The sequence below is a fragment of the Salminus brasiliensis genome, chromosome 6 (assembly GCF_030463535.1).
Source record: "Salminus brasiliensis chromosome 6, fSalBra1.hap2, whole genome shotgun sequence".
NCBI lineage: Eukaryota > Metazoa > Chordata > Actinopteri > Characiformes > Bryconidae > Salminus > Salminus brasiliensis.
The window spans coordinates 43269014-43286898 of record NC_132883.1 but is presented as its reverse complement, the minus strand read 5'-3'; the positions used below and the strand labels follow the sequence as shown (position 1 = coordinate 43286898).

At 43.4% G+C, this 17885-nt stretch overlaps 1 protein-coding gene across 7 annotated transcripts in view; it reads right to left on the bottom strand.

The window, feature by feature from the left end:
* Positions 1-16501, bottom strand: part of rimbp2b (RIMS binding protein 2b) — a 119021-nt gene extending 102520 nt beyond the window's left edge. For all 7 annotated transcript variants that reach the window (XM_072682490.1, XM_072682501.1, XM_072682495.1 and 4 more), the window contains exon 1: positions 16383-16501. The gene's annotated coding sequence lies outside the window, so the exon portion shown is untranslated. The remainder of the gene's footprint in view (positions 1-16382) is intronic.
* Between the last annotated feature and the right edge of the window lie 1384 nt (positions 16502-17885).

Sequence of the window (17885 nt, the reverse complement as noted above, 5' to 3'; positions counted from 1 at the left end):
TTCTAGTGCTCAAACTCATCCTAAAGAAAACATGGTTGAAATGGTTGCTAAAGCCTTTGCTTTTATATTTCAGGTGGTTGCTACAGTGTTGGCATGTGGTTTCTATGGTATCCCATGTGGTTGCTATGGTGTTGCTAAGTGGTTCCTATGGCATTCCAGGTGTTTGTTAATGTGTTGCTAAGGGGTTGCAGGATGATTGCTGTGGAGGTTCTATGTGGTTGCTATGGTATCGTATCTTATTGATTGCGATGGGGTCTCTAGGCAGTTGCCATGTTATCCCAGGAGGTGCTTTGCAGTACAGCGTGCCTTCTCCTGGTTCACTGCTTAATTATGGAATAAAAAAAAATGATACTTAATACTCAGACTGTTACGTAACTCACCAAGGTCAAACTGAACTATAAACCCACCTGCGAGATATCAAACACACACACACACACACACACACACACACACACACACACACACATACCCACCTCTAACCTGTACGCTTGGACGCACATTCGCTCACTGGCGTTACTGAAGGCCAAATGTTTTCCTCAGGGTTGCGCACATGTGGATTTAACCAGAGCAGTCATACAGTGTGAAAAACACACACTTACACACTCTCTCACTCACACATAGACACACACACACACACACACACATACACATGCTTCTGCACATATTCGCAACACATGCATGAGCACACACACACATAAATGTCATAGCACGTTTCTGTGAGAGGTCACCTGAGGCCAAAAGGAATCTCGACATATATGCATGCATGCCTATGTTCATATGTGCATACACACACACACACACACACACACACACACACACACGTTGTGGTGTAGGAGGATGCATATATGTGTGTAATGCTGAGGCTGCGGGGGACGCACTGATGCGTCATGATTTAACTGTGGAATGTTAATTAACTAGAAATGAATGTTGCTGGGTGTTGCCATGGTATAGTGGTTGCTTTGTTCTTTGGTAGATAGTTGCAAAGGTGTTGCCATAGTATGGTGGTTGTTATGGGGTTGGCAGGTGGTTGCTAGGTTGTTGCCATGTATGGCGGGTGCTATGGAGTTGGTAGATGTGATCTAGAGTGTTACTACATGTTTGCAAAGATGTTGCTGGGTGTTGTCATGGTATGGTGGTTGCTATAGTTTTGGTAAGTAGTTGCTAGGGTGTTGCCATGATATGGTGGTTGCTATGGTATCTCTGATTGTTGCTTAGGTGTTAGCACAAGCTAGTTACAGGTGATTGCTAGAGTGTTGCCATGGTATGGTGGTTGTTATGGGGTTGGCAGATGGTTGCTAGGGTGTTGCCATGGTATGGTGGTTGATAGTGTGTTACTACGTGGTTGCTGATGTGTTCTAGATCACTGCTAGGGTGTTGCTATGGCATGGTTGCTATAGGGTTGGTAGGTGGTTGTTAGGATATTGCTCCTAAAGTATGCTCAGTCACTGTCAGTTGTTGCCATGGTGCTGCTGAATGGTTGCTGCGATATCCTAGGTGGTTGCTATGGTGTTGCTAACTGGTTGCTATGATAATGCAGATGGTGGCTAGTGTGTTGCTAAAGTTCAAGTCCAGTTCAAGTGTGGATTGTTCATTTCCAAAATGCCACGCAGGACACAAGACGTTTACACAGGCGTGTTTGAAAACACACACACACACACACACACACACACACACACACACACACACACACACAAACACACACACAAAAGAACATGCATAAAACCACCATTACACACACACACACAACTCAGGCACTCTGTCTCTCAAATATCTAGAGGCGACTCTCAGTAATGAAAAAGTTTGTGTCAGGAAGGAGGTGTGTGTGTGTGTGTGTGTGTGTGTGTGTGTATTTGTGTGAACAAATGCAAAAGAGCCGAAAGCTCTGGCGGAAACACACTCAATTAAAAGCAAGAGCTTCCTGAACACCCTGAGCACAGCACTCACAGCTCACCACATTACTGTTGCAGCACAAAATGTTATTTTTACAAAATAAAAGTCCCTCACTCAGGTGTGTAACATTTAAAGAGTATGTTTTCACATTAGTCCTGATATTTCAGCCTTTTTACTTACTCCTGCACACTGATATATAGTGTTTACCATGCATATTAAAAGTCCCCCACCCTGATGAATTATATATGTGTATTTTTACATTACATTAAAACCCTCCAATATTGTGTAATCCTCCTTCTCTCGTCAAAAAGGACCTCTGACTCGTTGAGGCATGGACTCCACAAGTCCTCTGAAGGTATGGTATGGTATTTGAAGTGTGTATAATCTGGTATATAACCTTTATAGTCAATTTCTACTAATTAAATCCTTCTCTGTGGAAATATCTGCTGCTTTTTTACATAATAAAAGACTCACACATAAATGGTATTTGATGTGCATTAATTTTTTTCCATATTAAAGTTTATTCACCATGGTAAATATTTTTATTATATTACATATTAAAAGACACAAATAAATAGTATTTGCAGTGTATGTTATAAAATAAAAGTCCCTGGTAAATGGACCTAGTGATGTATGTATCTATCAGTGAAAGTAAGAGCTGCTCAGAGATTCTGGTGTCCATCGAACAGCATCTGCTCGGTTACGTTTACAAGGCTGAAGTGAAGTGTGCTTTCTTTCTTCATCAATTATACGAGCTTGCCTGTAACATGAGCTAACGACACACCGACACCACAATGTGTGCTTTTCATCAGCCGCTTATGAATACTGTCTGTGCATACACACTAGTGTGTATTCCTGCCTTTGTGCAGTGATGCTGTCCATGTCAACATCAGCTTCAGCGTTGTTTATTTGTTCTGGGGAAATGCACTGTTCCTTATAATGACCAGAGTCACATTTAGTCCCCTTAAAGACCTAAAACACACACAAACACACACACACATACAGATACAGCAGACCTCCCTGTCTCATATACGTCTAACATACACACCCATGGAGAAGGTTATGCAATGTCTGACTCATTGCCCCTCCAAACCGTGATACACACACACACACACACTGAATGCATGAACACACATTGACCTTTGCATTACACAGACGGCATCATACAGAGCGCTCATACACTCACAGCTTACAGAGACTAGAATCAGCCCTTATAATAGTGTGTCTGACACTGTTGTTCTGATTACAGTCATACAGCTACAGGGCAGGAGGGAACAGCTCAACTACAGCACTAATAAACACTCTACTACACACTCAGCTCCACTCACTTCAACTCTACTCTAATCAGCTCAGCTCAGACCAACTCAACTCAGAATCAAATCAACTGCTGCTCTGTTCAGCTCAGCTCCACTCATTCAACTCAACTCAACTCAATTATACTCTACTCAAGTCAACCAAGGTCAGCTCTACTCTGCTCAACTCAGCTCTCCTCATTTAACTTACATCAACTAAAGTTGGCTCAGGTCAGCTCAACTCGACTAAACTCAACTCAGCTCAAGTCAACTCGATTCAAGTACGCTCAACTCTGATCAGCTCAACTTAAGTCAACTCAGGGCAACTCAGCTCAATTTGACTGAGTTTAATTTAACGTGGCTCGACTCAACTGGACTCAATTCAGCTTGACTCGACTCAAGTCAAATCAACTCAGTTCAGCTTAACTCAAGTCAAATTAACTCAAATAACCTCACCTCATCTCAACATAACTCAACTCAACTGACCTTAACTCAACACATTCAGCTCAGCTCAACTTCAGTCAACTCAACTCAACTCAAATGACCTCACCTAGATTCAGTACAGCTCCGGTCAACTCAGCTCAGCTCAACTTCAGTCTACTCAACTCAACTCAACTCAAATGACCTCACCTCAGCTCAACGTAACTCAACTCAACTCAAATGACCTCACCTAGATTCAGTTCAGCTCCGGTCAATTCAGCTCAGCTCAACTTCAGTCTACTCAACTCAACTCAACTCAAATGACCTCACCTCAGCTCAGCGTAACTCAACTCAACTCAAATGACCTCACCTCAGCTCAGCGTAACTCAACTCAACTCAAATGACCTCACCTCAGCTTAGCGTAACTCAACTCAAATGACCTCACCTCAGCTCAACGTAACTCAACTCAACTCAAATGACCTCACCTCAGCTCAACGTAACTCAACTCAAATGACCTCACCTCAGCTTAGCGTAACTCAACTCAACTCAAATGACCTCACCTAGATTCAGTTCAGCTCCGGTCAACTCAGCTCAGTTCAACTTCTCCATTCCACAGTTCAGCTCAACACAGCTCAACTCAGCTCAGTTCAACTTCTCCATTCCACAGTTCAGCTCAACACAGCTCAACTCATCTCCTCAATGTATCTCAAGTCATCTTGTCTCAACTCAACACAACTGTTGATTCAGTTCAGCTCAACACAGCTCAGTTCAATCAATTTCAACTCGACAGTTTGCCTTGACTCATCTTAACTTAGTTCAGCTCAACTCTATCCCCCTTATCTCAACTCATTTCAACTCAACTCGAGCCAAAATTGTCTTTTACAAATGGCCAAGTGAGGCACAAATAACACAGCTCCAGTTGCACAGTTCACATGAACTTAGGGTCACCATGTCCAACACCAAGAATCAGCTAGAGGACAATACCCCCCCCCCCAAACATTATAGCGTATGCATTACATTATTGCAATATAAATGTATATATACTGTATAATCTCTTTTCAGTCTATCCCTCTTTTTTTATCTTACCTTCTCCCACACGCACACAGAGCAGTACTGCAGGGTGATCTCTCTCATTGTCCTCTCTGCTGACGACAGCAATCATTCAGTTTCTCCTTCCACTCTTAAGCACACATGCACACACACTCTCTAGTCAATATGACTAAGCCTTTCTCTCTCTCTTTCTCTCTCTCTCACACACACACGGCAAGTCCGGCACTAGTAAGTCTCTCTCCTGACCGGTCAGTTAAAACACCACAGAATCTTCCAGAAGTGTCTGGTTGGGGATCTGAGCAGAACGCCTGTAACTCAACCCCTCAGTTCAGGTGAAATTTAGCTGTGCAATGATCCCAGACCTACTGATTGAGTTACCATGAAAATCAGCCACAACAAGCACACACACCTACCAACCCGGGGTCCACACAGGTCTGTAAATGCATCGATTTTGGAATCATAATCAAGTCCGGGGGAGAATATTAAGGGGTGAAAATAGCTTACTGCATATGTTTTTTTATAAGCTATCTAGACAGACCAGGAATGCCCAAAGCTTAAGTGTTATAAGAGGCCAAATTGTAGCTTGTGATGGGATGTAGCTTCTGAAGACCAAAGAAGTAACACATAACACAACAATAACACAACAAAAAGTGTTATTTATATGTAACACAACAAAAAACCCTTTCAGACCTATGGATCAGTGGTATATCAGGAGAAGCAAGAATAAGGCATATTATGGCGGTACTGCTCTCAGTGATGCTCTGGGGCTACTTTGCTTCCTCTGGCACTGGAAAACATGCAGCGTGTGGAAGGGCAAGACAGATTCAATCAAATATCAGGAAATCCTAGGTGAAAACATCTGAAGCTTGGGCGTCATTGGACCTTCCAATGGAACAATGATCCCAGGCATACCTGGGCCTGGTTTCAGAAGAAGTCCTGGAAGATTCTGGAGTGGCCGTCACGTTCGCCTGAAACTTGAACTCCATAGAAAATCTTTGGTGAGATTTGAAGAAGGCGGCTGCAGCAGCGAACCCAAGAATATTAGTGAACTGGAGGCCACTGCTCATGAGGAATGGGCTGAGATTCCTCAGGAACGCTGCTAGAAGCTAGTGTCTGGGTGTGCATCACTCCTGCGGCAGGTCAGAACAGTAGAAGGGTTCCCTACTAAGTCCTAAAGAGGGGGTTGAGTAATTCTGAGACTGGGGTCGTCATTAAAAATGGTATCTGTGTGGAATTTGGAAAAAGCTCTTGTTCTATTAGTTGTGTTGGGATATTTAAATTGGTCTTGTTTGATTGGTTTATTGCAAACAGCCAGACGTTTGTAAAAGTTTTGCTAATAAACCTATTTGAATCATTCTGAGTGTGATTGTACAATCCACTTCAAAAACAATCAAACTGAATCAAACTGTGGTTACATCGGACATTTCATCCTGTACTGAATCAACTCCTAAAGAATCACAACTGAACTGAACTGAATCCCCAGAGATTTAAATTGCTGGGTCCACATATCCTCCCCACAGCGGCACTGACCAAAGGCAGCAGACCAATCAGCTCCTCTAATAAGGACAAATAGGCCATCAGCAGGGCCATTTACTACCATTACGGCTGCTCCGCTGACTCTGCGATCGCAGCACCAAAACACGCTCTGCTAACATGAACTGCCACTAAAACTTTATGGCGTTTTTGTACATTTCTCATCTGCAGCGTAATTCAGAAAAGAAGCTCCATATCTCAGCGCTAACATGCGGCGCTCGCGCAGCAGCGGCCATAAACGTTGAGTGTTAATAATTCATGCTTATCATTTATTCATCATCATTTATTCATCTTCACCGATGAGACGACAATGAAATGATGACAGACAGCCTTTCTCTCTGATATCAGACACGTGAGCGAAAGAAGGAGAGACTGAAAGACAGAACGTAGGGGAAGCTTTTATACGTACACTATAGGGACAAAAGTATTAAGTATTGGGACGCCTGCTCATTCTCTGTCTTCCAAAGTCAAGAGTATTAAAAAGAGTTGATCCTGCTTTTGTTGGAGTAACTGTCTCTACTGCCCAGAGAAGAATATATATATATGTTATATAGAGTTAGCTTCAGGTAGATACTCTCACTGACCACTGACTATGTTTATTTGGGTTTATTCTAATGTTATACAGAGCTAATTACAGGTAGACACTCTCATTGACCACTGACTTTATGTTTATTTGGGTTTATTCTAATGTTATATAGAGTTAATTACAGGTAGACACTCTCACTGACCACTGACTTTATGTTTATTTGGGTTTATTCTAATGTTATATAGAGTTAATTACAGGTAGACACTCTCACTGACCACTGACTTTATGTTTATGTGGGTTTATTCTAATGTTAAATAGAGTTTTACAGGTAGACACTCTCATTGACCACTGACTTTATGTTTATTTGGGTTTATTCTAATGTTATATAGAGTTAATTACAGGTAGACACGCTTACTGACCACTGACTTTATGTTTATTTGGGTTTATTCTAATGTTATATAGTTTTACAGGTAGACACTCTCACAGCTGAGACACCCTGTTCTTTCAGAAGTGTATAAGCGCTGTGTTTAACAGAGAACTTGAAGAACCCTGTGGCTGAAGAGTGTAGCGGAGTCTCTTGTGGACAGCTACTGTCAAAACCCACAGTTTTCAGAGGGAGCTGTCCAGGGTGCTGAACATGCAGTGGCCACTTCACACACCCTCTGATTCTGCTCCTCTGATTTTCTGGATGCAGTGGGTCTCTGAACATACGTTACACACCACATGAAAAACCAGCTCCTTCCGTCAGCTCGGACCTGCTGAACCGCCCCCTCTGAAGCGTCAATCACTCCAACACGTCGGAATTCTGCACATACGGTCATTTTAGACTGCTGTAGCTGTTTTCGTGGTCTCCGGTCGCTGCTTGGTTACAGTCAAGTACGTTAAGGTGGACTGATAGTTAAAGACAGTCTCGTTATCCTGTAAAGTTCACATTCATTAATGCCTTTACTGTTGGATTCCTGCCAAACTATCTACTTAAACCTGATGATGCCTGAACTTATTTAATGCATACTATACCATTCATATATATAAACACACACCAGTATATACAATGTTTCTGTCGTTCACTTCGGGAGGAGCAATTCTCACCCTCACACATATACACACACACTCACACACACACACACCTCCAGTGACAGAGATCTAATTAAGGCCAGTGAGATTGAACGTGTCCCTCCTTCTGATAGCGTAAAATTAGATGTTACAGATTTGGAATTGCATTCTCACTGTGATGTCTGACACTGTCTACTGGAGGGAGAGAGAGATAGAGAGAGATAGGGGTAGAGAGGTAGAGTGAGAGAAAAGGGAGAGAGATCGAAGAGTGAAATGAGATAAAGAGAGAGAGAGAGAGAGAGAGAGAGGGGCTGAGAGTCAAAAGAAGAGATGAGTAAAGAGAGACACCAAAGAGTGAGAGGGAGAGAGAGAAAGAAGAGAGAGAGAGAGAGTGTGAGTGTGAAAGAGAGAAAAGTGGCTGAGAGAGCAAGAAAGAGAACAGAGAGAGCGAGAGAGCGAGAGAGCGAGAGTGCGAGACGGAGAGAGTGAAGAAGATTCATGCTGATAGAAAATGTCACATGTAAATAAAGTGAAAGGAGAGAAGAGAGAAATAAAAAAGAGCTAGCCACACTCACACACACACACTCACATTCACACACACACTCTCACACACACTCTCACACACACACACACACACGCAGCATTGCACACGTCTTAGCACAGAATATCAATATTTATGCACTGGCTGGACCAGAATGGCAGTAATTGCTGCAGAAATCAATGTAAGTGTGTGTGAGTGTGAGTGAGTGTGTGTGCGTGTGTGTAGCTCACAGTGTATTTCATCTGCTTATGAAGGTCACATTCTGCTCTCACAGCCTCAGAGGAGACACACACACACACACCATCCCCCACTGACTAAACTCCCACCCACACGCAGCGACCCCTATGTAAAAACATTGTGTGTTTTAATGTGCTGCCTGTAAATTCCCCAATATACCCCCGTTACACAGTGTATTCGGGCTGTATCACAGTGTATTGAGGCTGTATTACAGTGTATTTGGGCTGTATGACAGTTTATAAAGGCTGTATTACAGTTTATAAAGGCTGTATTACATGTATTGAGGCTGTATCACAGTGTTTCAAGGCTGTATTACAGTGTATTTAGGACCAGTGTGTTGAGGCTGTATTACAGTGTACTAAGGCTGTATTACAGTGCATTCGGACTGTATTACAGTGCATAAAGGGTGTATTACAGTGTATTGAGGCTGTATTACAGTGCATTCAGGCTGTATTACAGTGCATTCAGGCTGTATTACAGTGTATTTGGGCTGTATTACAGTGCATTCAGGCTGTATTACAGTGTATTCAGGCTGTATTACAGTGTATTCGGGCTGTATTACAGTGTATTCAGGCTGTATTACAGTGTATTCGGGCTGTATTACAGTGCATTTGGGCTGTATTACAGTGCATTCAGGCTGTATTACAGTGTATTCAGGCTGTATTACAGTGTATTCGGACTGTATTACAGTGCATTCGGACTGTATTACAGTGTATTTGGACTGTATTACAGTGCATTCGGACTGTATTACAGTGTATTCGGACTGTATTACAGTGTATTTGGACTGTATTACAGTGTATTCGGGCTGTATTACAGTGCATTCGGACTGTATTACAGTGTATTTGGGCTGTATGACAGTTTATAAAGGCTGTATTACAGTTTATAAAGGCTGTATTACATTGTATTGAGGCTGTATCACAGTGTTTCAAGGCTGTATTACAGTGTACTAAGGCTGTATTACAGTGTGTTGAGGCTGTATTACAGTGTACTAAGGCTGTATTACAGTGTATTCGGGCTGTATTACAGTGCATTCGGGCTGTATTACAGTGCATTCAGGCTGTATTACAGTGTATTTGGACTGTATTACAGTGCATTCAGGCTGTATTACAGTGCATTCGGACTGTATTACAGTACTAAGTACGTGTTTCTAATAAAGTGGCCAGTAAGTGGAAGCACTAGGTAGGTGTTTCGAATAAAGTGGTGTATTATGTTAATAAACAGCAGAGTTTCAGTTTCAGCTTCCTGCCCACAGCTGGAGAGGCGGAGCCACAGCGGAGGCTCTACAGCACCGGCTCTTTGATTTCTCCTCTCTCATCCCTCGCTTCCAGACATCCCTCTCTCATCTCCCTCCCTCCTGCGTCACTCTTTCATCCTCCACTCTTCCTCTGAGGAGTGCCTCCGTGTGCGTGTGTGTGTGTGTTTCTGAGAAAAGCAGAAAAACCTACAGGACCTTCCTTTTTCAATTTTTTTTACTGAATAAATAAATTCATTGCTTCTCAGACGAGACATGAGCTCATGAGCAGGGAGCAAGACGAAGTGCGGAAGACAAACCCCTGTACCATTGAGATTAACATACACAGTCCAAAAATCTCCCTGTGAGACCCCACATCTATTACAAATAAGGCCAATCTAAAAGCACTGGCGTGAGGTGCTTGGACCCCCGATGATCGCCACTTGCAATCTCCACAGAAATCAAGCACTAGGCAGATGTTTCTAATAAAGCGGCCACTGAGTTGAAATACAAGGAAGCTGTTTCCAATTTGACTAGAGCTTTCTCTAGTGGGCAGGGCTTGTGCAAATGTTGGAGGTCAAGACTGTGATGTAACAGTTTTGGGGTTTTGGAATCGGCCTGTTTCACAGCTCTGTTTTGGTTCTGCTTGATGTTCTTTTGAAGGAGGAAGAGCTGAGTTTGAAGTTCACAGTTCGGGATCTTCCAACTTTCATGACTCAGCCGTGACAAGATAAACACGGTTTGAGGTTCTACACTGTGGAAAGTATGAGATCTTTGAGCAACTTTTGGAGCTTCTTTGATTTGAAACCGTGGAGGAACCTTTTAAGGTGCTTTGAGGAACCTTCAAGAAAAGGTTCTTAGCATATAAAGGTTCCTTGAGGCACCTGAAGAGGTTCCTCCACAGAATCTCCAAAAGTTCCTCAGGGGACCTCTACTTTTAACAGTGCAGGGGTCTTTTCACCAAACTATGAATTTATTAAATTCATCAATTCCCCACAACAAACTAAAATCCGAAGTACAAGACGAGTACACTGAACCAGATTTGGGCCACTTGGGCTCGCTGTGTGTCCTGAACAAGTGTGTGTTTCTCACTGTGTGTAACTCCGCAGTTCCCAGGACCCCTCGTTGAGCCTAACCGGCTTATGAATGTTGGATGGAGGTTTTTATGATCTTGTTAAAACTGGTTACATTATTCAGAGTCCCATTCATTCAAAGGGAGCACGAGAGAGAGTGAGAGTGAGAGAGAGAGAGAGAGAGAGAGACAGAGAGAGAGAGGGAGCGCATGCGAGAGAAAGAGCGAGAGTGAGCACCCACGGGCTAAGTGAAATTTTAATGACCTTTCCTGCGGACAGAGTGAAAGCGATTGAGGAAGTTGGCAGAGAAAGAAGAGATTTTAGGGTGTGATGATTCCTCATGTGTCACTCCCCCCTCCTTCCATCTCTTCTCTTCATCCCCTCCAGCATGACAGCCAATGAGAAAGGAAGAGAGAGAGAGAGATACAGACAGAGTTAGGGAGACAGAGAGAGAGAGAGAGAGAGAGAGAGAGAGAGAGAGAGATCTGACAAGGGCACCATCACTGTCCAAAAGCAGCAGCTCTCCTCTCTTTTCGGCTCTCTTCTTCCAGCTTCAGCTTTGTCCATTTGTTTGTGGACACCCCTTTTAATGAATGCATTCAGCTTCTTTAAGCTGCACCCTTTGCTGTGACAAAGCTTGTCTAGTCCCTGTAGAGAAGTACTGCCAAAAGAATAGGACTCCCTGGAGCTGATAAACCAGAAGAACATATGTGCACCATGCTGCCTAATGCCAGGCGTGGGCTAGAGGGTTATTAAAGCCCCCAAGCAGCACTGAGCTGTGGAGCAGTGGAAGAACTGTGTTCTCTGGATTGATGGATGGTGCTCCATCAAGTACTTTTGGAATAAGTTGGGGAGTTGGGGAAAAGGATGAGGCGGGGTGGTGATCATCACCAAGCATCGTGACCTCAAACACAAAGCAGGATAAGCTCTTTTTAATACCCTTGATTCCGGGAGAAACAATGAATGAGCAGGTGTCCAAATACTTTTGTCCATACAGTGTAATAAGAAAAAGGTTATTTATTTATTTATTTATTATTTATTGCTTATTAAAGTGACAAAAGCTGGAAGGAGCCAAGAGAAGAAGAGAACGAGAGCCAGTAAGAGGTAGATAGAGAGAGAGAGAGAGAGAGAGACATTCAGAGAATAAAGAGAGGAAAAGGGAGAGCGAGGGCCAGACAGAGAGGGAGAGCAGGAGAGAGGGTGTCTGGCTGGTCTATCTCCTTCTGAGCGTTAATAAGTAGAATAATTCAATTACGGTAGAGCTGGGGGCCGGCAGTGTGGGCACCACATCTCTCTAATTTCATTACTAACCATGTAAACATGGGCAAGCCCACAGTGTGTGCACGTGTGCATGTGCCTGTGTGTGTGTGTGTGTGTGTATGTGTGTTTTGGCTTATAATAGTCTAATAATAGCACATTTAGTATGGGGGACAACACAGGTCTTAAAAAGCACCATCCAGCACACACACACACACACACACAATGGCTAGTTGTACATAAAAATGCCTGGATCGCCTCACGACTTTCTGTAGGAATGTGCATTAATGTGTTTATTGTAATATCAGTGTTTTACTGAGGAAATAAACACTTACTGTCCAGATAAGCAGCTTTTCTTTTCTAATTCCACATCAGTGCCTAAAACGTTCTTCTATGACTTGAATTGTGTCAAGATTTTAGGATAAAGGACCAACAGAAATGCTGCAAAGTGACCTGGAATACAACATAAACTAAGAGGTCCAGCAGACTAAGACGCTGTCACTATGATCAGATGATCGTTGGTTCGAATCCCAGTCATGCTCGCCCTAGCACAATTGGCCTTGCTCTCTCCAGGGTGGGTAGATGATGCTCTCTCTCCCCACATCGCCTCTCTGCGGTGTTGGCCCTCACTGGCGTCTGCAGGCTGGAGCGTCAGAGCTCGGTATTGTTGCATCGGCAACAGTTTGAAAAATCAGGAGGGGGTCTGTGTTGGTCTTCCCTCACTGGTGTCGGTAGAGAGTACGAACGGGTTGGGTAATTGACGGTCAAAAATGGGGGGGGGGTCACATAAAATATATATATTTTTAAGAATTTTTATGGTATAAAAAGTACAAAAAAAATTAAAAATAAAAATTAAACAAACAAAAGTAATTTTCCATTGTTAGGAGCACTGTGCTGGTCATGTAGGTTTTACCTGTCTTTCATAACAAATCTACTCAAATCAAAATCAGGACACTCGAGTCCTAAAAATGTAGAAAACCGCACATACACACATCTACACACACATCCACACATGCTCACACACCCTCCCACGCAAAGTGTTAAGCGGATCGAGCTTGTTATCAGAATGCCATTCCGCGCTGCCAATTTTCCATTAACACTTAATTCCTTTCACACATGAGCAACGGCACAAATCACTGTTGCCAAAACAATTATTTAAGAACCTGATGACTCGCTATCTTTTAACATACACACACATAAACACACAAACACACACACACACACATCTTCTTTCCAGTGACTGGGCAATAAAGAAATATAAAAAATAAAAAAGCCTAATGACACGGCAACAGAGCCGGTTACCTAGCAACCAACAGGTAAAAGTGGCACAGCATCTCGTGTCCACGGTGACGGAGAAGTAAGACAACATATGTGAAAGAGAGAGAGAGAGAGCGAGAGAGAGAGAGAGAGAGAGAGAGAGAGAAAGAGAGGGACATGCTGGTGCTTGGAGTGGGCAGGCTTGAGCACATGTGACTCCAGCAAGAGTCACATGTGCTCATGCCCACACACACACACACACACACTCACTGTAATCAAGATCCTGTTTGTCAAAGCATCAGTTACTGACAAACAATTTATATATAATTTAATTATAATATAATTATTATATAATATATTTTTTCCCCAACATTTTTTAGCCTAATTTAACTAATTACCCAACCTGCTTGTTAGTACTCACCCCCTATCACGTGCAATGCTCCCGACACTGTGAGGGTGAGGACTGACACATGCACAACCAGCCGCCGCCTCTTTTCAAACTGCCATTAATGCCACATCACCAGGCAACCAACACACTCCAGGTACTCCGGGTACCCAGCTGGCCCCCGTGCCGGCCAGAATCACACTGAAGTGATGTGGGGAGAGAGAGAGAGAGCGGGAGCTAATTGTGCTTTCTCCGGCTCCGGCTGCTCATGACCTGGGATTTGAACCAGCGATCCTCGGGTCATAGCAGCAGCACCTCAGAGTTGATCCTTATTGTTGAGATGTTTCATACACAAGATAATCTAACTGTGAAGAGCCTAGGAGACCACCAAAACTGCCCCCATCAGATGGCCCCCAAAACAACTGAGACAGAGGAGAAGCTCAAGCTCATCAGAACATCATAGTGTAGACTCAACGCTGCAGATCTGAAAGAATGTGGAGGTGATTGAGCTGGTGGAGAGGTATTCCTGCAGAAACACTGAAAGTGAGTCTCCTGAAGAGAATGGAAGCTTTCCACTGTGAGAAGACAACTCAACGCTGTGGCTGATCGAGACGTTCTCACTAAGACCGTTAAACTGCTGAAGAGGCCACTGTTCTCAGAACAATGGACGGACCGTCGCAAAGTCGAGACCTCAGCATCATTAGGAATGACTTGAATGCTGAGAAGAAGAAAACACCCCTAGTTCTCTGCTCAGTTCTAAGACTGTCCAGAGTCCAGTCCTCAACACTGTTGAATGTGTTTGAGAGGATCTGGACAATGAGAAGCAGAACATGCTCCTGAATTGCTATGGCTGAACTCTGGAGGTGTGGAAAGATCTCCCTGCACAAACACTGAAGGAGTGGAAGCTGTGATAAAGGTAAAGGTGGAGCTCTGAACGCACAAACCTCTGATATTAGATCCAGATGTTGACATTAGTGCCTCCTTTTTCATTTTCTGTTAAATACCTGAAGCTGAACGATGAGGGGCTTGAGGTTTTGACTGAAAATGAAAGACATGAGGGGGTCTGAGACTTTTGCACAGCAACAGCTTACATGTCTAAAAAACGAGCTTCTCATCTGATGTACAACATTTTCCCTATTAATAAAAGCCCAATTAGATGAAGTGTCTGTAGTCTGTAGTGGCTTCTTCTGTGAATCTGGGATGTGAGTGTGTGAGTGAGTGAGTGTGCATGAGTGTAGGAGTGTGTGAGTGTGTGTGTATATATGTGTGCAACCACATACTGAAAGCTAATCAATGGGTTTCATTCACATTGAGTGCAGAGCGTCAGGGGTAGCCTCGAGACTTACAAGCAGCTTCCGACGGGAGACAGTACGTGACGAGACTGGGCGTGTGTGTGTGTGAGTGTGTGTGAGTGTGTGAGTATGATCAATGCACCTCATTTACTTCAGACCCAGCACATCACAGGGGAAGCCTGAAGACTTACAAGCAGCCTCCACTGGGCCAAGGTATGTGTGTGTGTGTGTGTGTGTGTAAGTGAGAAAGAGATAAATCTGTTCGATCCATTCACACAAAATTCAGTGCACATGGAGACACGCCGAGAGCTCAAACGCCAATCATTCTCATGCGTGACACAGATCTTCAGCCTTCTTTCCTGACCGTCCACTCTCCGGGCAGAAAATCTGTAATATCCCATACTAAGGCGATAGTCTGGTCCGTGCTCAAGGTCACACACTTTTAATCCAAATATAGTCCCTCAGCCTCGACAGGTTTGGTGTTTGAAGCCAGGAGTGGTAGGAGTTTATATCCCACCAATTAGCATCCAGCCCTGTACCTGCATACCTAAATCATCACACACTTCAGTAACAGTCTCTAACAGACTTGCTTTTGTGGTCTCGGGATCAGCCCTGACTGATCCAGGCATATTTAAATGGATTGGGTATCAGCTACATTACCAATGTCCAAATATTTGTGGACACCCCTTCCAGTGAATGCATTCAGCTCCTTTAAGTGGCTCCCATGGCTGACACTGTTGTGCAAATGCTTCTCTTGTCCCTGTGGAGAAGTGCTGCCAATACAATAGGACTCTCTGGAGCAGACATATAAACCCTTAGAGGGGTATAAAGCCCCCCAGCATTGAGCCGTGGAGCAGTGGAGGAACTGTGCTCTCTGGAATGATGGTTGGTGCTCCACACAATACTCTTGGGATGAGTTGGGGAGTTGGAGATGAGGTGGGATGGTGATCTATTAGGAAGCCTTCTTCGCTGGACAGTAGAGACATCTTTTGGATCAAACAAATGAATGAGCAGGGGTCCCAATACTTTTGTCAATATAGTGTATCTCAAATAGACTCACTTATATGGTTTCTAATACTGTAATACAGACTCATTGTTCAGGGATGGCTCAATCCATCTCAATGAATTTGGTTTCAGGCTGATTCGGGCGTATTTTAATGGACTGGGTATCGGCTAGGTTGACCACAACATGATCGACCACAACTTGAAGGTGCAGAAAAGCCTTTAAGCCAAAAGTATCCCTAAATCAGTCCAGATAAACTGGACACACATTCAAATGGATAAACGATTGGATCAGACTAGAGAAGGAACAAACAACACAGACGGACTGAAAGAGTAAACTGACCAGTAGTCTGTGCTGTTTTCTGAGCTGGCTGATGCTGAGAGGGACGGGGGGCTGACGGTCCTCCAGCAGACGATACGCCTGCAGGTCCGCTATGTGCAGGGGGAACAGCTCGCTCCTCAGCTTCTGCAAAGCACACACACACACACAAACACAGCTTGTTCACTGAACTGTACAGATAGATGAACACTTGTCTGTAGGGTCCGTGCTTCACTGTGCTCTGGATGTCCCTGAGCTTCTGTCTCTGAATATTCCCTCACACATATATTCTCAGCTTTATCCCCAGCTAACATGTCCATGTGGGGTCGGTATGGGTAGACCAACTGGAAATCAGAACGGCTTATACACATATGGATGCCCACCAGGGTCAGCGATGGGACCAGGAGGGGTTAAGCATGGGCCCCATTTAGGTTGTATACTGCATATGGGGCTCAGATGGGACCCATGTGAGATAAGGGTGGGCTGTAACGATGGGGACCAACGATGAAAGCCCAAATGGGTCCCAGTAACAACATCATGTACAAACCCACTCAGAGCCCAAGCCCACCTGGAACCCACCTAGCCCACCTACCACCCGTGTGAGGTGGGTAGTAAGCCTAATTGTAAGATAAGCATCCATCTGTGTGTTTCTTTCTATGCACGTGTGTGTGTGTGGTATATTACAGTCATGTGAAAAAATTAGAACACCCCCAAAAAAACATTGTCTTTTGAACATATTTCAAAATCTGGACCTTTTAGGTTTAGGTTTAAGGTTTAGGTTAGGGTTAGGTTAGGTTTTAGGGTTGATTAGGATGTAGGGCATCTACAAGTGACCATCCAATGACAGTGATACCATGGAATAAAATGGGAATATTCTAAGCTAAAGGGGAGAAACTTACATATAGTTGGTAAAATATCTACTGAAGCATAATCTTGGCTAGATTTCTAGAAATCATCTGGACATGTGCTGTACATGTGATGGAGGAATGGACAGTGGATGTAGGGGGTGTGGTCTTCTCAATAGCCCTGCAGTGTGTAACGTGCCATGTGCCTAGGATTGAGGAGCAGCTTTGCTATTCAACTGTTTTGGTATCATATCTAATTATTTTAGCCAAGATTATGCTTTAGTATTTTTTAATAACTATATGCTTATATAAGTTTCTCACCTTTAGCTTTGAATATTCCCATTTTATTCCTATTTATTCCCAAGAATTCCCATAATTACCTGTTAATTCCTGTTAATTCCCAAGGTATATTTATTTGTATTGTTATGTGTATCATATTGTCTGAAGTCTGAAAAAAAAAATGGTACATTAAGGATAGTGTATAATATAGTTCCTTTAAATTATCCAATATTTCCTATTAATTCCAATAAATTCCCATAAATTCCCAAAGTTCCCATCATTTCCATAGAAAGTTTACATTTTAGAAAGTTCTCAAGCTAAAGTTACCATAGAAAATTACCAATAAATCGCTGTCCGTGTTTTTTCCAAACTCACGTCCTGCCAAGGCCTAAAAACCAACGCG